At 34.2% G+C, this 23,783-nt stretch overlaps 1 protein-coding gene across 1 annotated transcript in view; it reads left to right on the top strand.

The window, feature by feature from the left end:
• LOC149007843 (mitochondrial-processing peptidase subunit alpha-like) overlaps window positions 1-8,212 on the top strand; it is a 47,777-nt gene extending 39,565 nt beyond the window's left edge. Inside the window, exon 14 of the mRNA XM_089165567.1 lies at window positions 8,169-8,212. The gene's annotated coding sequence lies outside the window, so the exon portion shown is untranslated. The remainder of the gene's footprint in view (window positions 1-8,168) is intronic.
• Window positions 8,213-23,783: the final 15,571 nt, after the last annotated feature.

Genomic DNA, 23,783 nt, shown 5'->3' with positions numbered 1-23,783 from the left:
GGTTTTCGTGGGGACGATGAGACGGAAATAGAGGTTTCAGGTGGCATCCATGGAAAATCCCTAAATCGAGTGCCTCTCAGTCGGGTGAAACAGGGAATTGTTTTTGTAAATTTCAAAAATTTAGTTGAGATTTTATAAATAAAAAATTTATATTTACACTTACATCCTCAAAGTTTCATTCAAAGCCATTGGATTAATATTTGCGTACGTGGCTCAATTGCAGCCGCTAGCTGCTGGCAGCAACGGCTGTGGCAAACAAAAATCCTGTAGTGATTTGGTTGTTTTGATATGATTAGGGGACATAATTCGGTGCGTGACCTTTTGATCTAGTGGCACTTTGCAGTGTCTGAGGAGTTGGCCAGTCCAGATCCTCTACCCACAAGAATTATTCTCCCCTCACACCTTCTACTTATATAAGAGGGAGGATGTATACTTTTGAGCACTAACAAGGTGAATAAGAGATGACTCCTCTTTTAAATATGTGATGGATTATGAGGGGAGTACAACATTCTACCATCGTCTTGAATAACATGAGGTTTCTTAGAGTACCTCTGCCAAATAGGCTTCTAAAGTGAAAATGGTTGGTAAAGGAACAATTAGCTTAAGAAGAATACTTGAAATGGAAGTCAAAATCATATACTTAGAAGCTGTCATAGAGGACCATGGAACATACTCCATGAGAATATATAGAGTGGGTTATTGATGTTGGGTATGTACATTCATACATTTGATGATGAAGATCAGCATTACAGTTATATGCGAAAACCTTACCAACCTCATATATTTTCCGCCCTTGCATATCATGAAGTAATGAAGCTGGAAACCTGAAAGGTCGTTGAGAAAGTAAATATAGAAAAGAGTATAAAAAGGTGATGGGCAATTAAGAAACAATTTTCATGTTTTTTAAACTAAATTATTGTCATAATCATGATGTGAATTAAGAGTTAGCATTTGTCACACATTTTATATTGTTAATGCACTTCACATTTAAGGCTAGTTTAAGTTTGGTGGAAGGAAACTACAGTAGCAAAACAGGAGAAAAAGAATATGTTCTATTGTAGATTTATTGCAACTTCAGATATTGGAGAAAATTAAACAGGTAAAGCTAATGCAAACATCTCTTATCCTTAGTTACCTATTTATTGAGTCCAGAATTTTTTTTTTCTTCTTCCATGGGTTGAACAATACGTTTTCTGTTTTACATGAATGTTATTGGGCTTATACATAAAGTTTACAAACTTTATATAGCAATAATGAGTATAATAAATATTTTTGCCTTTTCATTTTGGCTAAAAAATCATTTGTTTTAAAATAGAAGTAATTTATTTATAAACTAGAGATCATTATCTAATGAATAGCAATCTTTCCGACTTGGATTTTTATCCTGTCTAGTTTTGTCTTTGTCCAGAAATCTGGTGAGTTAAAATCTACAACTAGCATTTTTGAATCCAGATTGTTTGGTTGTTTTTTCAGATCATTGTTTCTGCTGCTTTTTATAGGTGGTTTCATATCAAGATTTTAATAAAGTAGAAGAGGTAACCCTGTGGCCCTTTCAAATGAAGCTCTTCCATTTGCAGTTCTTATACTTGCAGAGAGAGAGGTAGGTGAAGAAATTCGCATTCATCATGCGGTTTTGCCAAGAAGACCCTTTCCAATGGAGCTTTTCAATATACAGTTCTTATGTTCGCAGAGAGAATTAAGTGAAGAAATTCAAGATGTTGATTATTCCTCTTCTCTATGGGGATTGACTTGCAAGGAGGGACTGGACTTTCTATGAATCAGAAGACTTAGAGAAAGATATAGTAACTTTGTGTTGGGACAAGGTCTGTTGTATATGTTTCTATTAATAAATTCAAGCTTCAACCTGTTTTACTAGATTAACGCAATAGGTTTGAGTGGATTGTCAGAAATTTTTTCAGCAGTGAAAAATATTGCTTCTATTATGCTATCGGGAGACTTAAAATTATTCTAGATCGATGTTAAGCTACCTTCTAAACGATGAATTTAAAGAAAATATTTTTATATTGCAGTTTGAATGTTTTCACATTTTGGATTGGATCAAGATGGTGAAGAAGTAAACCAATGTCTAAAAATTAGAGAGCAGTCCTCACGACAGTAGTCTTTAGCCTTCTAGAAATTGATACTTAAATAAGGATGCATGAGTTGGACAATTCGGTATATATTTTGAAGATTGTTGAGGCAAGCTTTCTAATAGGGTTGCAACAGGGTCAGACTGGGCCAGGCTTTGACTCTACCATAACTATTTTTCTAGTTTTCATAGGAAGAATTGATTTTTATATAATTTTGTTGGTATACATATAATATTTCTATTGCAAGACGGAAGGAAAATGACAATATAAAGGATGGGTAGACAAGGTTGTGATCCTTAGCTGGATTCATGACAAAAAACTACAGGATATAAAAAGATCCACCAACCCAATATATAAAAAAAAAAAAAAAGAAGATTTCATTGGTTCAACAATCAAGTTTTTTATTTTGCATGAATTTTACTTCGACTTAAATATATTTAGTTTACAAATTTGATATAGCATAATGGGTAGAATAAAATTTGCAAAGCTTGATATAGTGGAATTCATGTTTGGTGGGATTCTCTCATAGCCATCCATGTCCCTAGAGGGTGCTGGGAGTTACCAATGAGGTATATTGGGTTTGTAGACGACATACATGAAGTTGTCGGTAGATTTCAGTGTGCCGATTTCTTAGCTGAATACCAGCGGCCAGCTTTTCTTATTTCAATTTATCATAATATAATTATTACCTTCTATTAATATTAATATTAAACAACACTCAAAACAATATAAGGGTAGAATGAAGGTTTTATGTTTTGGTCGTTTTTCAACATAATTTGTTTTAAAAGAAAAATAATTTATTTACAAAATAAAATCATCATCTTGAATGGCAATCTTTCCTAACTTCAGCCATGCAATCAATAGGAATGATTACATCCCTTAAGCTGTTTATTCGACCAAAAAAAAATTAACCCTCAAACCATTTAAACATAAAAATTGATTATTGAGATATGAAAATTTGAAATGCAGTTCACTATAACGTGATTTATTGACCATCTTGTAGGTGTAGGGGATGAATGGAGTATTAGAAGAAAAGATTACGAACCATGATTTATCTTCTATTTCCTTTGTTGGATCCGACATATTCTTTATTAAGAGGAGTTGATTTATTGCCAATTGAGCTAATCCTTCAATGGAAAGAGAAAGGTTCTTATATAGGTACCTAATCTAGACTCACTGGGATTGGCAATCCTGTCTACTTATTGACAAAATGCCATGTGGTAATCTAATACTCCTATTAGGACTAGGAGACCTAATTCGGTGCCTTACTTATTGGCCTGGTGGTGCATTATAATGTCTGAGGAGTTGGCGAGTCCAAATCTTCTACTCACAGGAGTAGAAGATTATGTTCCCTTCACACCCCTCCACCATTCATATAGGGAGGGAAATGGTCCACCTTTGAGCAACAACAAGGTGAATCATGGTCCCCTTCCTAAATATGTGATAGGGTGTGAGAGGAATACAATCATCTTACCCTCGCGAGTAACGCACCTCAACTCAAAGGTGACACCAGGTTTTTTGGTACTCGTTTCAAGTAGACTTCTGAAGTGAAACTGCTTGGAAAAGTGGCAATTAGCTTAAGAAAATAGTTAAAAAGTTGAAGTTGAAATCATATACTTTTAGAAGCCATGTCATAGAGGAGGGCCATGTAATATACACAGTTCATGAGGATATATCAAGGGGGTTATTGATGTTTGGTTGGTACATTTATACATCTAATGAAGATTGACATTATAATTGTATGTGAAAAAAAAAACCCTAGCTACCTCGTATAGTTGCCCTTACATATCATGAAGCAATGAAGGTAAAAATGAGAAAGGGAGTTGAGAAAATAAACATACAAACAATATATAAGGTGACAGGGCAGTTAGAAAAATTCTTTTATGTTTTGGAAAAAGTATTTCATGCTTTCTTAAACCATATCATTGTCATAATCATGATGTGAAGAGTTAACCATTTATCACACATTTATAATGTTACGCACTTCACATTTAATTCTCGTCTAGTTTGATGGAAAGAAGTTAAAGTACTAACCGGAAAAAGAAAAAAAAGAAAAGAAAATGTTCTATTGCAGATTTGTTGCAACTTGAGATAGTGGAGAAAATTAAATGGACAAAGGTAATGCAAATCTCTCTTATCCATAATTACCTATTTATTTACTTTTATTATTGAAAACATAACTATTTTTCTAGTTTTCCTAGGAAAAAATGATTTTTGTATAATTTTGTTGCTATATGTAGAATATTTCTATTCCAAGACGGAAGGAAACTGACAATATAGAGGATGGGTAGATGAGCTTGTGATCCTTGGCGGGATTTTATTGGTTCAAGGATCAATTTTTATGTTTTGAATGAATTCTATGGATACATAAGAAATATATTGAATCGATTCTTTTTAATGAATAGATCCGATCGCAACTTCGAATATATTATTCAAAGGGATCAAATAGGAACTGATAATCTGAATCATAGAACTATAATGAAATATACGATCAACCAACATTTCTCGAATTTGAAAAAGAGTTAGAAGAAATGGTTTGATCCTCTTATTTCTCGAACCAAGAAATCCATGAATCGGGGTTACATATATTTAGTTTACAAATTTGATATAGCAATGATGAGTGGAATAAAATTTGCAAACCTTGATATAGTTGAATTCATGTTTGGTTGGATTCTCTCATGGCCATTCAAGTGATTAGAGGGTGATGGGAGGTACCATGGAGGTATATGGGGTTTGTAGATGACATACATGAGGTTGCCAAAAGATTTAAGTGTGCCCATTTCTTAGTTGGATACCAGTGGCCAACTTTTCTTATTTCTTTTTATCATAATATAATTATTAACTTCTATCAATATTAAAGAACACCCTTTATAGAAAAATGAAATAAGGTCTAGAATGAAGGGTTTTTATTTGTAGTCGTTTTTGCTAAAAGATAATTTGTTTTAAAAGAAAATTAATTTATTTACAAAGTAAAATCATCATCTTGAATGGCAATTTTTCCCTAACTTCAGCCATGCAATCAATAAGAATGATTACATCCCTTAAGCTTTATTAGACTGAAAAATAATCATACTTCAAGCCATTTAAACATAAATTGATTATTGAGCTATGAAAATTTGAAATGCACTTCACTATAACATGATTTCTTTACCATTTTGTAGGTGTAGATGATGAAAGGAGTATTAGAACTATAAAAAAGAAAGGAATAATACTAATTATGATTTATTTAAAAAAAAAAGGAAGAATAAGAACCATGATTTATCTTCTATTTCCTTTATTGGATCTGACAGATTCTTTATGGTTGTATTTTTGTTTGATTTTCTCCAAGAATTTATGTTTATGATATTCTGAAGATTTCATAGAAAGTATGTTGTTGAAGAACAACAAAAAAAAATACCTTGAGGAGTAGGGTTGTTTGTAAATCTATCATTCATCAGGAAATATTAGTTGAGGTAAACCTTGGGGTTTTTATTTTCACTTTGAAAGGATTTTCACATTAAAAATAGTGGTGTTTTTATGATTTTGTGTTTGCTTGTTTGTTTCTATTTTTCTTCATATATTGTCTTTGATTCACACATAAACGAAAATGATTTGATTTCTAACATCATGCCCCTCACACGCTTCTCGTACTACTTCAACATTTCCCCCTACGAAGTTAGTGATTATATTGCATAGGATATATAAGGAGCTGAAACACACATTTCAAATAAATTCAGTGTTTTCTCCTTATGAATTTAGTAATTATACTTCATAGAATATATAAGGAGCTGAAACACGAAAGTGGGCTGGGCTTTGTTTGTCGAAATGCGGTGGGTGGGCCCATCAAAGGGTATGCGATCCCAGCCAAGTTCGACACAATTTTAATTGGTGAGATCTTGGCTCTTTGGGAAGGAATCTCAATAGCTCTGGAGAAGGATTTAGCAATGTTCTGATGGAATCGGATTCGGTGGAAGCGATCAATTATGTGACCAAGTTGGAATTGATTCCAGTGGACATTCAAAACTTTGTATGGGATGTGGTGATTCTTGCATCTCGGCTCCAAAGTATTTTTTTTTTTTTTTTTTTATGTTAAAAGGGAATGCAATGCTGTAGCTGACTTCCTTGCTGGTACGGTTGTGTCCGTTGCGTGTCGGACTCTTTGGCCTTGTTTGGATCCTGGGTATTTAGATTTATGTAATCTTGATGCCTTGCATGGGTTGCGCGTTAATATATCGACCTATTTCTACCCAAAAAAAAAAAGAGCTGAAACACACACATCAAGTAGATTTAACATTATAACCACCATAGTTCAACTTAGGGGAATTGAAACTGAACGAGTTAAACATTTTATTCAAGAAACTTCTCAATTGGGTACAACCTCTAAAGGACAGAATTGAAGCATACTAGAAGTTTTGAAATCAAAGCTAACACTTTATAAAGAAGAGATGATGCCTCTTTTGCAGTTGGATGTGCAAGGACAATAATACCTTTTTTTTTATTTTTCCATTTTCCAAATTGATGGCACGCCACTTTGTGATGGTTTCAAGTCTTTTGTTCTTTAATATGGGATTTGTGTTTGCAAAAATGTATGAGAATCCAGGCGAGAGCAACATAATTTCATAACTGAAATTTTAGGGGTCTACTTTGACACTTGTTATGATCTTAAGATTGCATTTCCAAAACATCAAAGCTCTCAAACAAGGCCCTTGTCTAACCACATACCTCATTAAATGAAAAATACTTAATCGAACATTAAATCACAATACTCACAACCCAATCAATTTAGGATTCTCCAAGAGAGAAAAATTAAGAGAGTAAGCATGGCCAGTGGGAGGGAGCAGGTTTTTTTGTAATAGAATTACGGATTTTATTTAGAGTTTTTTCATTTTTATTTTCACAGTGCTCACTAAAGTTGGGTCTAAACTCTGATTTATTCATTTATGTGGTCAATATTACATGTTATCCACACTAGAGAATTTGACAAATTACAAGTTATCTATTGTTACTTTTTTTGTTGACTTTAAAATTAAAATAACAAATTTTCCCATGAGGCGAAGAGAAATATAATTTTGATTTTCCCATGAGGTCAATATAATCCAGTTTTGTTTTTGTCCAAGAATCTGGTGAGTTAAGATCTGTAACTAGCATTTTCGAATCCAGATTGTTCGGTTGATTTTTCAGATCATTGTTTCTGCTGTAGGTTTAACTTAACCCATCTTTTTATAGGTGGTTTAATATCGAGATTTTAATAAAGTGGAAAAAGTCACCCTGCGGCCCTTTCCCATGGAGTTCTTCCATGTGCAGTTCTTATGGTTGCAGAGATAGGTAGGTAAAGAAATTCTGATTCATCATACAGTTTCACCAAGAAAGCCCTTTCCAATGGAGCTCTTCCATGTGCAATTCTTATGTTTGCAGAGAGAGGTAAGTGAAGAAATTCAAATTGAGATGTTGATTCTCCCTCTCCTCTACTAGGATTGACTCGCAAGGAGGGATTCTGGTCTTTAGGCTCGCCTACTAACATAACCAAACAATGAGAAAACAGGAGTTCTTCCATGTGCAGTTCTTATGTTTGCAGATAGAAGTAAGTGAAGAAACTCAAATTGAGATGTCGATTCTTCCTCTCCTCTATTGGGATTGACTCGCAACGAGGGGTTCTGGTCTTTAGGCTCGCCTGATAACGTAAGACAGCACATGAATGAGACGCTCAACTCACAGGTGCTAGATAGGGAACTTGTCCCCTTAGGTGCGTGAAGCGGCTCCACTGGCATGGGAAGAACGAAAGAGTTATGTAAAACTTTTCTAGCTGTATATTTAATATCATCCATCATATTTTTGTTCGGACATGTGTAATATCCATAGAGTTATAGACGGAAATGGAGAAGGACAGACCTAAACAAGATGAAAATCCTTTTACCTTCTGTAGTACAACTGAATCTGCAGTTGATCTTGTCCCCAGCTATGATTCTGTTAGCAGGAATTTCCGTGCTGCAAATTAAGTACGATACTCACTGTAGTTTTTGGTAGTTTTTCTCCTAATCTTGTAGATAATTTGCAGTCTGAAGCAAGCACAGTGGATATTGACATGTAGAATTTTTGCAGTGGCACAAATTGACGTGTTATTAGGCGTCTCTGTTAAATTTAAAAGCAGATTAAGCATCTCCTTTCTGGCGTTAAGCGGACGATCTTGCTTGCTTGTTGTACAACACTGACACCATTGGTTATTTTGATGGAATTGGTGCTTATGGAACATTTTGAATTTAAATTGTGTTCAGTTATAGATAAGATTTAGGTGATGTATACTGTTCCTCGTATGCAACATCTTTTAGGAGAGCATCTATTGTGCATTTAAAAAGCTCACAACTTTGTATAGATATGATGACCCACAACCTAGAGTTTATAAAAGAAGAGATGATGACCCTTTGGCATTTAGATGTTCACAAACAGTAATACCTTTCTGTTTTTGTTGTTTTCCAAGTTTCATGGCAGGCCATTTTCTGATGGTTTCAAGTTCTATGTTCTTCAATATGGGAGTTGTGTTCTGGGATTTAGCTTTGTTAAGGGAAACAAGCAGAATTCTTTAAAAAATGTGAGAACCCAGGCCAGAGCAATATAATTCTATTACTGACATTTTGGGAGTTGCTTTGACACTTTGTTATGATCTATGATTACATTTCCCAAACATCAAAGACACTCAAACTAGGTAACCGCATACCCTCATTAAATCCAATAGTTGAATTGAGCATTAGGTCACAACCCGATCAACTAAGGAATCTCCAAGGGAGAAAGATTGAAATAGGGGATCGGTTCAGAGATTCCTTCATTCTGATGTGAGAAGTTGATCAGAGACGCAATTTATTAGAAGCACTTCACTAAGAAAGTGACCGCCTAGATTCCCCACCCACTAAGACAAGTAATTGTTCTTCTGCAAGCAATGACCACGGCTCAATGGCCAACATGGCTTCTTGTGTGAGAATCATTTTTCAGTCCATGAAAGATGGGTTTCCTGCCAATGGTGGGTTAGTTGAACGGTTAAAAGTCCCGACTCCCATGGAGAGGTCTTGAGTTCACACTCATCCGGCGGCACCTATATCAGTAATATTCCCCCCTCACTATGATGGGCAGTCCTGTCTATTTATTGACAAAATGCCATGTGGTAATCTAATCATTCTATTAGGACTAGGAGACCTAATTCGGTGCCTTACTTATTGGCCTGGTGGTGCATTATAATGCCTGAGGAGTTGGTGAGTCCAAATCCTCTACTACAGAGGTAGAAGATTATGTTTCTTCTCACCCCTCCACCATTTATATAGGGAGGGAGGGGGTCCACCTTTGAACAATGATAAGATAAATCATGGTCCCCTTCCTAACTATGTGATAGAGTGTGAGGGGAACACAATCATCTACCCTCGCAAGTAACGCACCTCAACTCAAAGGTGACGCCAGATTTTTTGGTACCCGTTTCAAGCAGGCTTTTGAAGTGAAAGTGCTTGGGAAAGTGGCAATTAGCTTAAGAAAAATAGTTAAGATGTCGAAGTTGAAATCATATACTTTTAGAGGCTGTGTCCGGGCTGAAAAACACCCAGCCCATTAAGAAAATAATGGTTTTAGGCCAGTTTCGGGGCGGGGCGGTTTGGGTTCAAGCTGATTAACGGTTTATGCTAACGGTTTAGAATTGGGTTTACTAACGGTTTGGGTTTAGGTTTACTAGCGGTATATTTTGAGTACCTTGTTGATGTGTGGAATTTATCAACACATATAAGTATTAAGTTCTCTCCAAATCTCTTTTGTTGGGTGTCAAAACTAAAAACTTTTTTTTTTACAAAGAAGTAAAAATTATAGAACTAATATACAAAAGAAAGTTGGCATCTTGATGAATTTTAGTGGGTTAACTCTGCTTATTCTCCTATCCTTTCTTGACACTTGTAAAAATGGATCAAAATAAAGCATTAAAATATTTTCAAATGATAGTACACTTGTTAAATATTTACTAAGCCCATCTTCCAAATGGCGAAGGCTTTGATAGGCTTGTTGTTGGATATTCTAAAGTAAAACAGTTAAGGAAAACAAATGGATTCTTGGGGGTTTTATTGTCTTTTACATTTATATTTTATTTATTTATAACGGGTTTAACGGACTGGTTTGAGTTCGGGTTGGTTTCGGGCCAAAAGGTTCGAGCTAGTGGGGCACACACGGGCTGGCCCAGACCAGCCTGAACTAGTGCGGGCTGCGATTGTTCAGCCCAAACGCAGCCTATTAAGCTTCGGTTTGAGCCGGTTCGGGCTATAACGGGCTGGTTTGGTCTAGTTTTAACGGTTCGGGTTAGGTTTTGACACCCTTAGTCATAGAGGAGGGCCATGTAATATACATAGTCCATGAGGATATATCGAGGGGGTTATTGATGTTTGGTTGGTATATTCATACATCTAAGAAAGATATGTGAAAAAATACACTAGCTACTTCGTATAGTTGCCCCTTACATATCATGAAGCAATGAAGGTAAAAATGAGAAAGGGAGTTGAGAAAGTAAATATACAAACGATATTTCAAGGTGACTGGGGCAGTTAGAAAAATCTTTCATGTTTTGGAAAAAGTATTTCATGTTTTCTTAAACCATATCATTGTCATAATCATGATGTGAAGGGTTCACTATTTATCACACACATTTTATATTGTTACGCACTTCACATCTAAATCTCGTCCAGTTTGATGGAAAGACATTAAAGTACAGGAAAAAGAGAAAAAAAAAGTAAATGTTCTATTGCAGATTTGTTGCAAGTTGAGATAGTGGAGAAAATTAAATGGATAACGGTAATGCAAATCTCTCTTATCCATAATTAACTATTTATTTACCTTTATTATTGAATACATAACTATTTTTCTAGTTTTCATAGGAAAATTGATTTTTGTATAATTTTGTTGGTATATGTATAATATTTCTATTGCAAGACGGAAGTAAAATGACAATATAGAGGATGGATAGACGAGGCGAGGCTGTGATCTTGGCTTGATTCATGACAAAAAAACTACGAGAAGTAAAAAAATCAATCAATCCAATGCCAAAAAAAGGGGCGGGATTTTATTGGTTCAACCACATTAAAATGCAGTGCAGTGGGTAGACCACATTCAAACAAGGCTCTTGTTCAACCACATTCAAACAAGGCCCTTGTCTAACCACATACCCTTGTCAAATGAAAATTACATAATCGAACATTAAATCACAATACTCACAACCCAATCAATGTGGGAGGGAGCAGGTTTTGCTTGTAATAGAACTACGGATTTTATTTAGAGTTTTTTTATTTTTATTTTCATGCTGTTCACTAAAGTTGGGTCTAAACTTTGATTTATCCATTTATGTGGTCAATATTACATGTTGTCCATACTAGAGAATTTGAAAAATTACAAGTTATCTATTGTTACTTTTTTGTTGACTTCGAAATTAAAATGACAAATTTTCCCATGAGGTGAAAAGAAATATAATTTTTTTATTTTATAAAATCTCATTTAATTTTTTTTAAATTTACTAAAAAAAATAAATTATTCCCCATTCACTCGATTCACATGGAAGATAAATATGAAATTATAAGAATCATTCTTGAAAACATGAAAAATGGGTTTCACACACGGATTTCATTTGTGTAGTTGAAAACCGTAATTAAGCGAGGCGGGTTTTTTTGTGTGGGTATAAGAGGGTTTCTACACTTAAGGGTGGGTTACATATAATATCAGGAAGAGCCAAATCTCTTCACTAAGAGATATTGGCTATTGCAAATTTAGCTAACCCTTTGGCGGAAACAAAAGAGGTTCTTAGATAGGTACCCAAGCCAATTCACCATGATGGGCAATCTTGTCTATTTATTGTTTTATTGGCAAAATGCCATGTGGTGATCTGGTTGTTTTGATAGGAGTAGGGGACATAATTCGGTGCGTGACCTTTTGATCTAGTGGCACTTTGCAGTGTCCAAGGAGTTGGCCAGTCCAGATGCTCTACCATAAGGATTATTCTCTCCTCACACCCTTCTACTTATATAGGAGGGAGGATTTACACTTTTGGGCACTAACAAGGTGAATCAGAGATGACCCATCTCTTAAATATGTGATGGATTGTGAGGTAAAGCATCCTAACTTGAAAGTAACATGAGGTTTCTTGGAGTACCTCTGCCAAATAGGCTTCTGAAGTGGAAATGGTTGGAAAAGTAGCAATTACCTTAAGAAGAATAGTTGAAGTGGAATTAGAAGCTGTCATAGGAGGGCCATGGAACATAGTCCATGAGGATATATAGAGTGGGTTATTGATGTTAGGTATGTACATTCATACATTTGATGACCAGCTACCTCATATATTTGCCGCCCTTGCATATCATGAAGTAATGAAGCTGGAAATATGAAAGGTCGTTGATAAAGTAAATATAGGAAAAAGTATAAAAAAGTGACGGGCAATTAGGAAACAATTTTCATGTTTTTCAAACCATATTATTGTCATAATCATGATGTGAATTAAGAGTTACCATTTGTCACATATTTTATATTGTTATGCACTTCACATTTAAGTCTACTCTAGTTTGGTGGAAGGAAACTACAGTAGCAAAATAGTGGAGAAGGAAACTACAGTAGCAAAACAGGGGAAAAAGAATATGTTCTATTGTAGATTTATTGCAACTTCAGATGTTGGAGAAAATTAAACAGGTAAAGCTAATGCAAACATCTCTTATCCTTAATTACCTATTTATTGAGTTCAGAAAAAGGAAAAAAAAAATCCATGGATTGAACAATAGTTTTTTCTGTTTTACATGAATTTTATTTGATTTATACATAAAGTTTACAAACTTTATATAGCAATAATGAGTATAATAAACATTTTTGCCTTTTCTTTTTGGCTAAAAGATCATTTGTTTTAAAAGAGAAGTAATTTATTTACAAACTAGAGGTCATTATTCAATGAATGGCAATTTTTTCGACTTGGATTTTTATAACTGTCCAGTTTTGTTTTTGTCCAAAAATCTGGTGAGTTAAGACCTGCAACTAGCATTTTCAAATCCAGATTGTTGGTTGATTTTTCAGATCATTGTTTCTGCTGTAAGTTTAACTTACCCAATCTTTTTATAGGTGGTTTAATATCGAGATTTTAATAAAGTGGAAGAAGTCAACCTACGGCCCTTTCCAATGGAGTTCTTCCATGTGCAGTTCTTATGGTTGCAGAGAGAGGTAGGTGAAGAAATTCTGATTCATCATATAGTTTCACCAAGAAAACCCTTTCCAATGGAGCTCTTCCATGTGCAGTTCTTATGTTTGCAGAGAGAGGTAAGTGAAGAAATTCAAATTGAGATGTTGATTCTCCCTCTCCTCTACTGGGATTGGCTCGCAAGGAGGGGTTCTGGTCTTTAGGCTCGCCTGCTAACATAATCAGACAATGACAGAACAGAAGCACTTCCATGTGCAGTTTTTATGTTTGCAGATAGAAGTAAGTGAAGAAACTCAAATTGAGATGTGGATTCTTCATCTCCTCTATTGGGATTGACTCACAAGGAGGGGTTCTGGTCTTTAGGCTCGCCTGATAACGTAAGACAGCTCATGAATGAGACGCTCAACTCACAGGGACTAGATAGGGAACTTGTCCCCTTAGGTGCGTGATGCGGTTCCACTGGCATGGGAAGAACGAAAAAGTTATGTAAAATTTTTCTAGCAGTATATTTAATATCAACCATCATATTTTTGTTCGGATATGTATCATATGCATTGAGTTATAGATGGAAATGGAGAAGGACAGAGCTAAACAAGATGAAAATCCTTTCACCTTCTATAGTACAATCAATAGGAATGATTACCATCCTTAAACCAGTTAAACACAATTTGATTATTGATATTTTTCTTGCTAATAAGAACTAGCAAGTACAAGTGTTGGGTATTTAACATATATAGCAGCTTTCGTATATTAAAGTATTCTTGAAATTTGTTTACCAAATTGACTCAACAAAGTTGTCAATCTTCGTGATTAATTATTGCTTAACAAGTTCCCACCCTTCTATTTACTGATCATGAAAGCGGGATAGTTAATGATATAATTTTTTTTGAAATGAAATGAAATTTAGTTATAACATAAAAAGAGTCCAAAAGAAGAAGCCCGAATCTGAACAACAAATTAGGATGTAGCTGTAGGCATGAGCAGCCAGAATACAGGTATAACAAAAAAACAAATTGTAGACTCAAATGTTGAAATTTTTTGGTGATACTAAAAATATTCTTTGCACAAATTAGGTTGGTACAAGTTTGAGACATGTTAAATGACCATGTGTTTCATGTTATTTGGATGTCAATTAAAAGACAAAAGTGAATTCTAGAAAGACTCTTGCAGATCCTATATAGGAATAACGGATTATAAAGAAGGGGAAGAAGAGCCTCTTTAATTGGTTGCACCAGCTTACGACCTCAGTTCACAGAAACTAATACTATGGCTCGACTATTAGTTCATGTAACCATGCAGTGATTTATTTTAGTCTCGCGGTTCTATTATATCATTAATCTACCAGTACTATCAAATATGACTTTAATATATAGGATACGATTGATAGGATGGTAAATATGCATGTAACAAGCCTCATTTCATTAGAATAAGAATGAGCCATAGTTGAATCACTATATCTAGGTCTAGGTGGGGAGGGTTTTTCATGAAGTCAGTGTGTTTGGCATGGAAGGGAGTCTGCTAGCTTGATTTTCTCCATATCTCCTTTCTTTTGCCTTTAATTCTATTGGGGTAATTGTATTATAAATTCTACAAAATAAAAAAAAAAAATTGCAACACAATTGAAAGATGGAGATCCTTAGCCAATCCAGAGCGCTTGATGTTGCAATCAAACGAACCACCGACAATGAGGTTGAGTTACACCTTGAGTGCTGTCTTTAAGGTAATTGATGCACCCTACTACCAAGGGTTCTTCGCACCACCACCTCCAAGATAAAGCAACCATCAACTAGAAGATGAGGTACTTCTAGTCCCTTCAAGGAACCCAAAACTAGAGCACAACACCTAGACAACTCAAAAAAGAAATGAACTGTTTAAAACAAATAATGTGAGTCTAGACAACTCAAGAAAGAAATGAACTTTGTAAAACAAATAATGTGAGTGAGAGTGTCTCTATTACACACCACATTCAAGGAAGGGTTGGGTTTATATAGGCCCAAACCACACCTTACACCCTTAGGATTCTTAAGGGCGGACAGCGGAGACAAAACAGAGACAAACAAGACAAGCATGGAGAAAAAAAATAGAGGGGGGAAGAAATGGGACACCAAAATTATGATCGCGGATGGAAGACAAAGTATAGCTTTGAACTCGGTCACCCCACCCAACCGATTACGGTGAAAATTGAATCCTAGATTTCATGAATCTAGAGATTTTCACCAACGGGTTTCGATTCATGAATCCAGAGATTTGAAATCTCTAGATTCATGTAACCAAACAGGCCTTAAGGTAATGAATTGAATTTAATCAATTCAATAACCTTAACCCCACTCATGGTAATGACCATGAATGATCATGAAGTTGAAATGAGAATTGATGGTCAAGTGTTAGAATTTAAGTAACTTCCACCCTTCAAGTAAGCCCACCACATCACCATGATCAAGAGCTTTAAGACCCATGGCCAATGTCATGAAGAGCCTCATAACCAAGGTCATGAAGGGCCTCCTTTACTCATGGTGCCTCATTAGCACCCTTACCTCATGGGTCCCACATACTAACAAAATAATTAAATAAAAGAAATTCAAAAACTAATTTTGAAACTTAATATAGATTTTAATAAAAAACCTAACAATCCCCCATAAGTTTCAAAATTGCAAAAAAGGACACGTGTTGTGACTGTATTAAACACTAAAGGACACATCGTTGTAGGTGTCTTTAGGACTTGAACCTACACTAGGTCTAATGAGTCGCGCTACAAAGTACAAGTAGAGTCAAACTCCTTGAACCTTTCCTCATTAGCATAGCTGACCGTCCCATCATCCATGTCCTAAAGGTCGACTTTTGGAGCTACCTTTTATATTACACATTGGACTTTTGAACCGGCCATATCCCTTATCTACTTATTGACAAAATGCCATGTGATGATCTAATCATTCTATTAGGACTAGGAGACCTAATTCGATGCCTTACTTATTGGCCTGGTGGTGCATTATAATGCCAGAGGAGTTGGCGAGTCCAAATCCTCTACTCACAGGGGTAGAAGATTATGTTCCCTTCACACCCCTCTTCCATTCATATAGGGAGGGAAGGGGTCCAACTTTGAGCAATGACAAGGTGAATCATGGTCCCCTTCATAAATATGTGATAGAGTGTGAAAGGAATACAATCATCTACCCTCGTGAGTAACACACCTCAACTCAAAGATGACACGAGGTTTTTTGGTTCCCATTTCAAGTAGGCTTCTGAAGTGAAAGTGCTTGGGAAAGTGGCAATTAGCTTAAGAAAATAGTTAAAAAGTCGAAGTTGAAATCATATACTTTTAGAGGCTGTGTCATATAGAGGAGGGCCATGTAATATACATAGTTCATGAGGATATATCAAGGGGGTTATTGATGTTTGGTTGGCATTATATTTGTATGTGAAAAAAAACCCTAGCTACCTCGTATAGTTGCCCTTACATATCATGAAGCAATGAAGGTAAAAATGAGAAAGGGAGTTGAGAAAATAAACATACAAACAATATAATAAGGTGATAGGGCAGTTAGAAAAATTCTTTTATGTTTTGGAAAAAGTATTTCATGCTTTCTTAAACCATATCATTGTCATAATCATGATGTGAAGAGTTAACCATTTATCACACATTTTATATTGTTACGCACTTCACATTTAAATCTCATCTAGTTTGATGGAAAGAAGTTAAAGTACTAACCGAAAAAAGAAAAAAAAGAAAAGAAAATGTTCTATTGCAGATTTGTTGCAACTTGAGATAGTGGAGAAAATTAAATGGACAAAGGTAATGCAAATCTCTCTTATCCATAATTACCTATTTATTTACCTTTATTATTGAAAACATAAATATTTTTCTAGTTTTCTTAGGAAAAATAATTTTTGTGTAATTTTGTTGGTATATGTATGATATTTCTATTGCAAGACCGAAGAAAAACAACAATATAGAAGATGGGTAGATGAGTTTGTGATCCTTGACAGGATTTTATTGGTTCAAAGATCAATTTTTTGTTTTCAATGAATTCTATGGATACATAAGAAATGTATCGAATTGATTCTTTTTAATGAATAGATTCGATCGCAACTTCGAATATGGAATTCAAAGGGATCAAATAGGAACTGATAATCTGAATCATAGAACTATAATGAAATATACGATCAACCAACATTTCTCGAATTTGAAAAAGAGTCAGAAGAAATGGTTTGATCCTCTTATTTCTCGAACCGAGAAATCCATGAATCTGGACTTACATATATTTAGTTTACAAATTTGATATAGCAATGATGAGTGGAATAAAATTTGCAAAGCTTGATATAGTTGAATTCATGTTTGGTTGGATTCTCTCATGGCCATTAAAGTGATTAGAGGGTGATGGGAGGTACCATGGAGGTATATGGGGTTTGTAGATGACATACATGAGGTTGCCAAAAGATTTCAGTGTGCCCATTTCTTAGTTGGATACCGGTGGCCAACTTTTCTTATTTCTTTTTATCATAATATAATTATTAACTTCTATCAATATTAAAAAACACCCTTTCTCCAAAAATGAAATAAGGTCTAGAATGAAGGGTTTTTATTGTTTAGTCGTTTTTGCTAAAAGATAATTTATTTTAAAAGAAAATTAATTTATTTACAAAGTAAAATCATCATCTTGAATGGCAATTTTTCCTAACTTCAGGCATGCAATCAATAGGAATGATTACATCCCTTAAGATATTTATTTGACTGAAAAATAATCATATTTCAAGCCTTTAAACATAAATTGATTATTGACCTATGAAAATTTGAAATGCACTTCACTATAACATGATTTATTGACCATTTTGTAGGTGTAGCGGATGAAAGGAATATTAGAACAATAAAAAAGAAAGCAATAATACTAATCATGATTTATTTAAAAAAGAAAGGAAGAATAAGAATAAGCATTTATCTTCTATTTTCTTTATTGGATTTGACTGATTCTTTATAGTTGTATTTTTGTTTGATTTTCTCCAAGAATTTATGTTTGTAATATTTTTCAGATATGATTGAAAGTATGTTGTTGAACAACAATAAAAAAATAACCTTGAGGAGTAGGGTTGTTTGTAAATCTATCATTCATCAGCAAATATTAGTTGACGTAAACCTTGGGTTTTTACTTTCACTTTGAAAGGTTTTTCACATTAAAAATAGTGGTGTTCTTATGATTTTGTGTTTGCTAGTTTGTTTCTATTTTTCTTCATATATTGTCTTTGATTCACACATAAACGAAAATGATTTGATTTCTAACATCATGCCCCTCACACGCTTTTTGTACTACTTCAGCATTTTCCCCTACGAAGTTAGTAATTATATTTCATAGGATATATAAGGAGCTGAAACACACATTTCAAATAAATTCAGTGTTTTCTCCTTATGAAATTAGTAATTATATTGCATAGGATATATAAAGAGCTCAAAAACACACATCAAGTAGATTCGACATTATAACCACCATAGTTCAACTTAGGGCAATCAAAACTGAACGAGTTAAACATTTTATTCAAGAAACTTCAAAATTGAAGCATACTAGAAGTTTTGAAATCAAAGCTACACTTTATAAAGAAGAGATGATGACTCTTTTGCATTTGGATGTGCAAGGACAATAATACATTTTTTTATTTTGCTATTTTCCAAATTGCTCGCATGCCACTTTGTGATGGTTTCAAGTCTTTTGTTCTTTAATATGGGATTTATGTTTGCAAAAATATAATGAGAATCCAAGCGAGAGCAACCTAATTTCATAACTGAGATTTTAGGAGTTTACTTTGACATTTGTTATGATCTAAGATTGCATAAGGCCCTTGTCTAACCACATACACTCATTAAATGAAAATTGAAAAATACTTAAATTTCTCAATGGAAAAAGATTAAGAGAGTAAGCATAGCCAGTGGGAGGGAGCAGGTTTTGTTTGCAATAGAACTACGGATTTTATTAGAGTTTTTTATTTTTATTTTCATGCTGCTCACTAAAGTTGGGTCTAAACTCTGATTTACCCATTTATGTGGTCAATATTACATATTGCCCACACTAATAAATTTGAGAAATTACTAGTTATTTATTGTTAAGTGTTTGTTGACTTTGAAATTGAAATGACAATTTTTTCCATGAGGTGAAGAGAAATATACATTTTTTTATTTTATAAAATCTCGTTTAACTTAATTAAAAAAAAAAAAAATTCTCCATTCACTCAGATTCACATGGAAGATAAATTTGAAATTATGAGAATCATTCTTGAAAACATGAAAGATGGGTTTCACATATGGATTTCATTTGTGCAGCTGAAAACTGTAAGGAAGGCGGGTTTTTTTTTGGGTATGGCTATAGCAAATTTAGCCTAACACTTTGGTAGAAACAAAAGTGGTTCTTAGATAGGTGCCTAATCCAATTCATCGTGATGGGCAATCTTGTCTACTTATTGTCTTATTCGTAAAATGCCATGTGGTGACCTGGTTGTTTTGATAGGACTAGGATATATAATTCAGTGCGTGACCTTTTGATCTAGTGGCACTTTTCAGTGTCCGAGGAGTTGGCCAGTCCAGATGCTCTACCACAAGGATTATTCTCTCCTCACACCCTTCTACTTATATAGGAGGGAGGATTTACACTTTTGGGCACTAACAAGGTGAATCAGAGATGACCCATCTCTTAAATATGTGATGGATTGTGAGGGGAGTACAACATTCTACCATCGTAGGTAAAGCATCCTAAGTTGAAAGTAACATGAGGTTTCTTGGAGTACCTCTGCCAAATAGGCTTCTGAAGTGGAAATGGTTGGGAAAGTAGCAACTAGCTTACAAAGAAAAGTTGAAGTGGAAGTAGAAGCTGTCATAGGAGGCCATGGAACATAGTCCATGAGGATATATAGAGTGGGTTATTGATGTTGGGTATGTACATTTATACATTTGATAATGAAGATCGGCATTACAATTATCTGTGAAAACCTTAGCTACCTCATATATTTGCCACCCTTGCATATCATGAAGTAATGAAGCTGGAAATATGAAAGGTCGTTGAGAAAATAAATATAGAAAAGAGTATAAAAAGGTGACGGGCAATTAGGAAACAATTTTCATGTTTTTTAAACCAAATTATTGTCATAATCATGATGTGAATTAAGAGTTACCATTTGTCACACATTTTAATGCACTTCACATTTAAGTCTAGTCTAGTTTGGTGGAAGGAAACTACAGTAGCAAAACAGGAGAAAAATAATATGTTCTATTGTAGATTTATTGCAACTTGAGATATTGGAGAAAATTAAACAGGTAAAGCGAATGCAAACATCTCTTATCCTTAGTTACCTATTTATTGAGTCCAGAAAAAAGAAAAAAAAAAATTCCATGGGTTGAACAATACTTTTTCTGTTTTACATGAATGTTATTTGGCTTATACATAAAGTTTACAAGCTTTATCTAGCGATAATCAGTATAATAAATATTTTTGCCTTTTCTTTTTTGCTAAAAAATCATTTGGTTTAAAATAGAAGTAATTTATTTATAAACTATGATGCATGCAATCTTTCCGATTTGGATTTTTATCCTGTCTAGTTTTGTCTTTGTCCAGAAATCTGGTGAGTTAAAATCTGCAACTAGCATTTTTGAATCCAGATTGTTTGGTTGTTTCTTCAGATCATTGTTTTTGCTGCTTTTTATAGGTGATTTCATATCAAGATTTTAATAAAGTGGAAGACATAACCCTGTGGCCCTTTCAAATGATGCTCTTCCATTTGCATTTCTTATACTTGCAGAGAGAGAGGTAGGTGAAGAAATTCGCATTCATCATGCGGTTTTGCCAAGAAGATCCTTTCCAATGGAGTTTTTCAATATACAGTTCTTGTGTTTGCGGAGAGAATTAAGTGAAGAAATTCAAATTGAGATGTTGATTATTCCTCTCCTCTATGGGGATTGACTCGCAAGGAGGGACTGGAGTTTCTATGAATCAGAAGACTTAGAGAAAGATATAGTAACTTTGTGTTGGGACAAGCTCTGTTGTATGTTTCTATTAATAAATTCAAGCTTCAACTTGTTTTACTGGATTACCCAATAGGTTTGAGTGGATTGTCAGAAATTTTTCAGCAGTGAAAAAAATTGCTTCTATTATGTTATCGGAAGATTTAAAATTATTCTAGATGGATGTTAAGCTACCTTCTAAACGAAGAATTTATAGAAAATATTTTTATATTGCAGTTTGAATGTTTTCACGTTTTGGATTTGGATCAAGATGATGAAGAAGTAAGCCAAGGTCTAAAAGTTAGAGAGCAGTCCTCACGACAGTGGTCTTTAGCCTTCTAGAAATTGATACTTAAATTAGGAAGCATGAGTTGGACAATTCGGTATATATTTTGAAGATTGTTGAGGCAAGCTTTCTAATAGGGTTGCAACACGGTCAGGCTGGGCCAGGCTTTGACTCTACCATAACTATTTTTCTAGTTTTCATAGGAAGAATTGATTTTTGTTGGTATACATATAATATTTCTATTTCAAGACGGAAGGAAAATGACAATATAAAGGATGGGTAGACAAGGTTGTGATCCTTAGCTGGATTCATGACAAAAAACTACAGGATATAAAAAGATCCACCAACCCAATATATAAAAAAAAAAAAAAAAAGATTTCATTGGTTCAACAATCAAGTTTTTTATTTTGCATGAATTTTATTTCGACTTAAATATATTTAGTTTACAAATTTGATATAGCATAATGGGTAGAATAAAATTTGCAAAGCTTGATATAGTGGAATTCATGTTTGGTTGGATTCTCTCATAGCCATCCATGTCCCTAGAGGGTGCTGGGAGGTACCAATGAGGTATATTGGGTTTGTAGACGACATACATGAAGTTGTGGGTAGATTTCAGTGTGCCGATTTCTTAGCTGAATACCAGCGGCCAGCTTTTCTTATTTCAATTTATCATAATATAATTATTACCTTCTATTAATATTAATATTAATATTAAACAACACTCAAAACAATATAAGGGTACAATAAAGGTTTTATGTTTTGGTCGTTTTTCAACATAATTTGTTTTAAAAGAAAAATAATTTATTTACAAAATAAAATTATCATCTTGAAGCCAGCAATCTTTCCTAACTTCAGCCATGCAATCAATAGGAATGATTACATCCCTTAAGCTGTTTATTCGACCAAAAAAAAAATTAACCCTCAAACCATTTAAACATAAAAATTGATTATTGAGCTATGAAAATTTGAAATGCAACCACTATAACGTGATTTATAGACCATCTTGTAGGTGTAGGGGATGAATGGAGTATTAGAAGAAAAGATTACGAATCATGATTTATCTTCTATTTCCTTTGTTGGATCTTTATTAAGAGGAGTTGATTTATTGCCAATTGAGCTAATCCTTTAATGGAAAGAGAAAGGTTCTTATATAGGTACCTAATCTAGACTCACTGGGATTGGCAATCCTGTCTACTTATTGATAAAATGCCATGTGGTAATCTAATACTCCTATTAGGACTAGGAGACCTAATTCGGTGCCTTACTTATTGGCCTGGTGGTGCATTATAATGCCTGAGGAGTTGGCGAGTCCAAATCTTCTACTCACTGGAGTAGAAGATTATGTTCCCTTCACACCCCTCCACCATTCATATAGGAAGGGAAATGGTCCACCTTTGAGCAACAACAAGGTGAATCATTGTCCCTTCCTAAATATGTGATAGGGTGTAAGAGGAATACAATCATCTACCCTCGCGAGTAACGCACCTCAACTCAAAGGTGACACCAGGTTTTTTGGTACTCGTTTCAAGTAGACTTCTGAAGTGAAAGTGCTTGGGAAAGTGACAATTAGCTTAAGAAAATAGTTAAAAAGTTGAAGTTGAAATCATATACTTTTAGAAGCCATGTCATAGAGGAGGGCCATGTAATATACATAGTTCATGAGGATATATCAAGGGGGTTATTGATGTTTGGTTGGTACATTCATACATCTAATGAAGATTGACATTATAATTGTATGTGAAAAAAAAACACCCTAGCTACCTCGTATAGTTGCCCTTACATATCATGAAGCAACGAAGGTGAAAATGAGAAAGGGAGTTGAGAAAGTAAATATACAAACACTATAATAAAGTGACAGGGTAGTTAGAATTTTTTTCATGTTTTGGAAAAAAGTATTTCATGTTTTCTTAAACCATAACATTGTCATAATCATGATGTGAAGAGTCAACCATTTATCACACATTTTATATTGTTACGCACTTCACATTTAAATCTCGTCTAGTTTGATGGAAAGAAATTAAAAATACTAACCGGAAAAAGGAAAAAAGAAAAAAAAATGTTATATTGCAGATTTGTTGCAACTTGAGATAGTGGAGAAAATTAAATGGATAAAGGTAATGCAAATCTCTCTTATCCATATTACCTATTTATTTACCTTTATTATTGAAAACATAACTATTTTTCTAGTTTTCCTAGGAAAAAATGATTTTTGTATAATTTTGTTGGTATATGTAGAATATTTCTATTGCAAGACGGAAGGAAAATGAC

This window comes from Hakea prostrata, chromosome 8, assembly GCF_041222555.1.
Source record: "Hakea prostrata isolate BN-2017 chromosome 8, UWA_Hpros_2, whole genome shotgun sequence".
Taxonomy (NCBI): Eukaryota; Viridiplantae; Streptophyta; class Magnoliopsida; order Proteales; family Proteaceae; genus Hakea; species Hakea prostrata.
The sequence above is the reverse complement of the archived record's forward strand: the minus strand, read 5'-3'. Positions and strand labels throughout refer to the sequence as shown.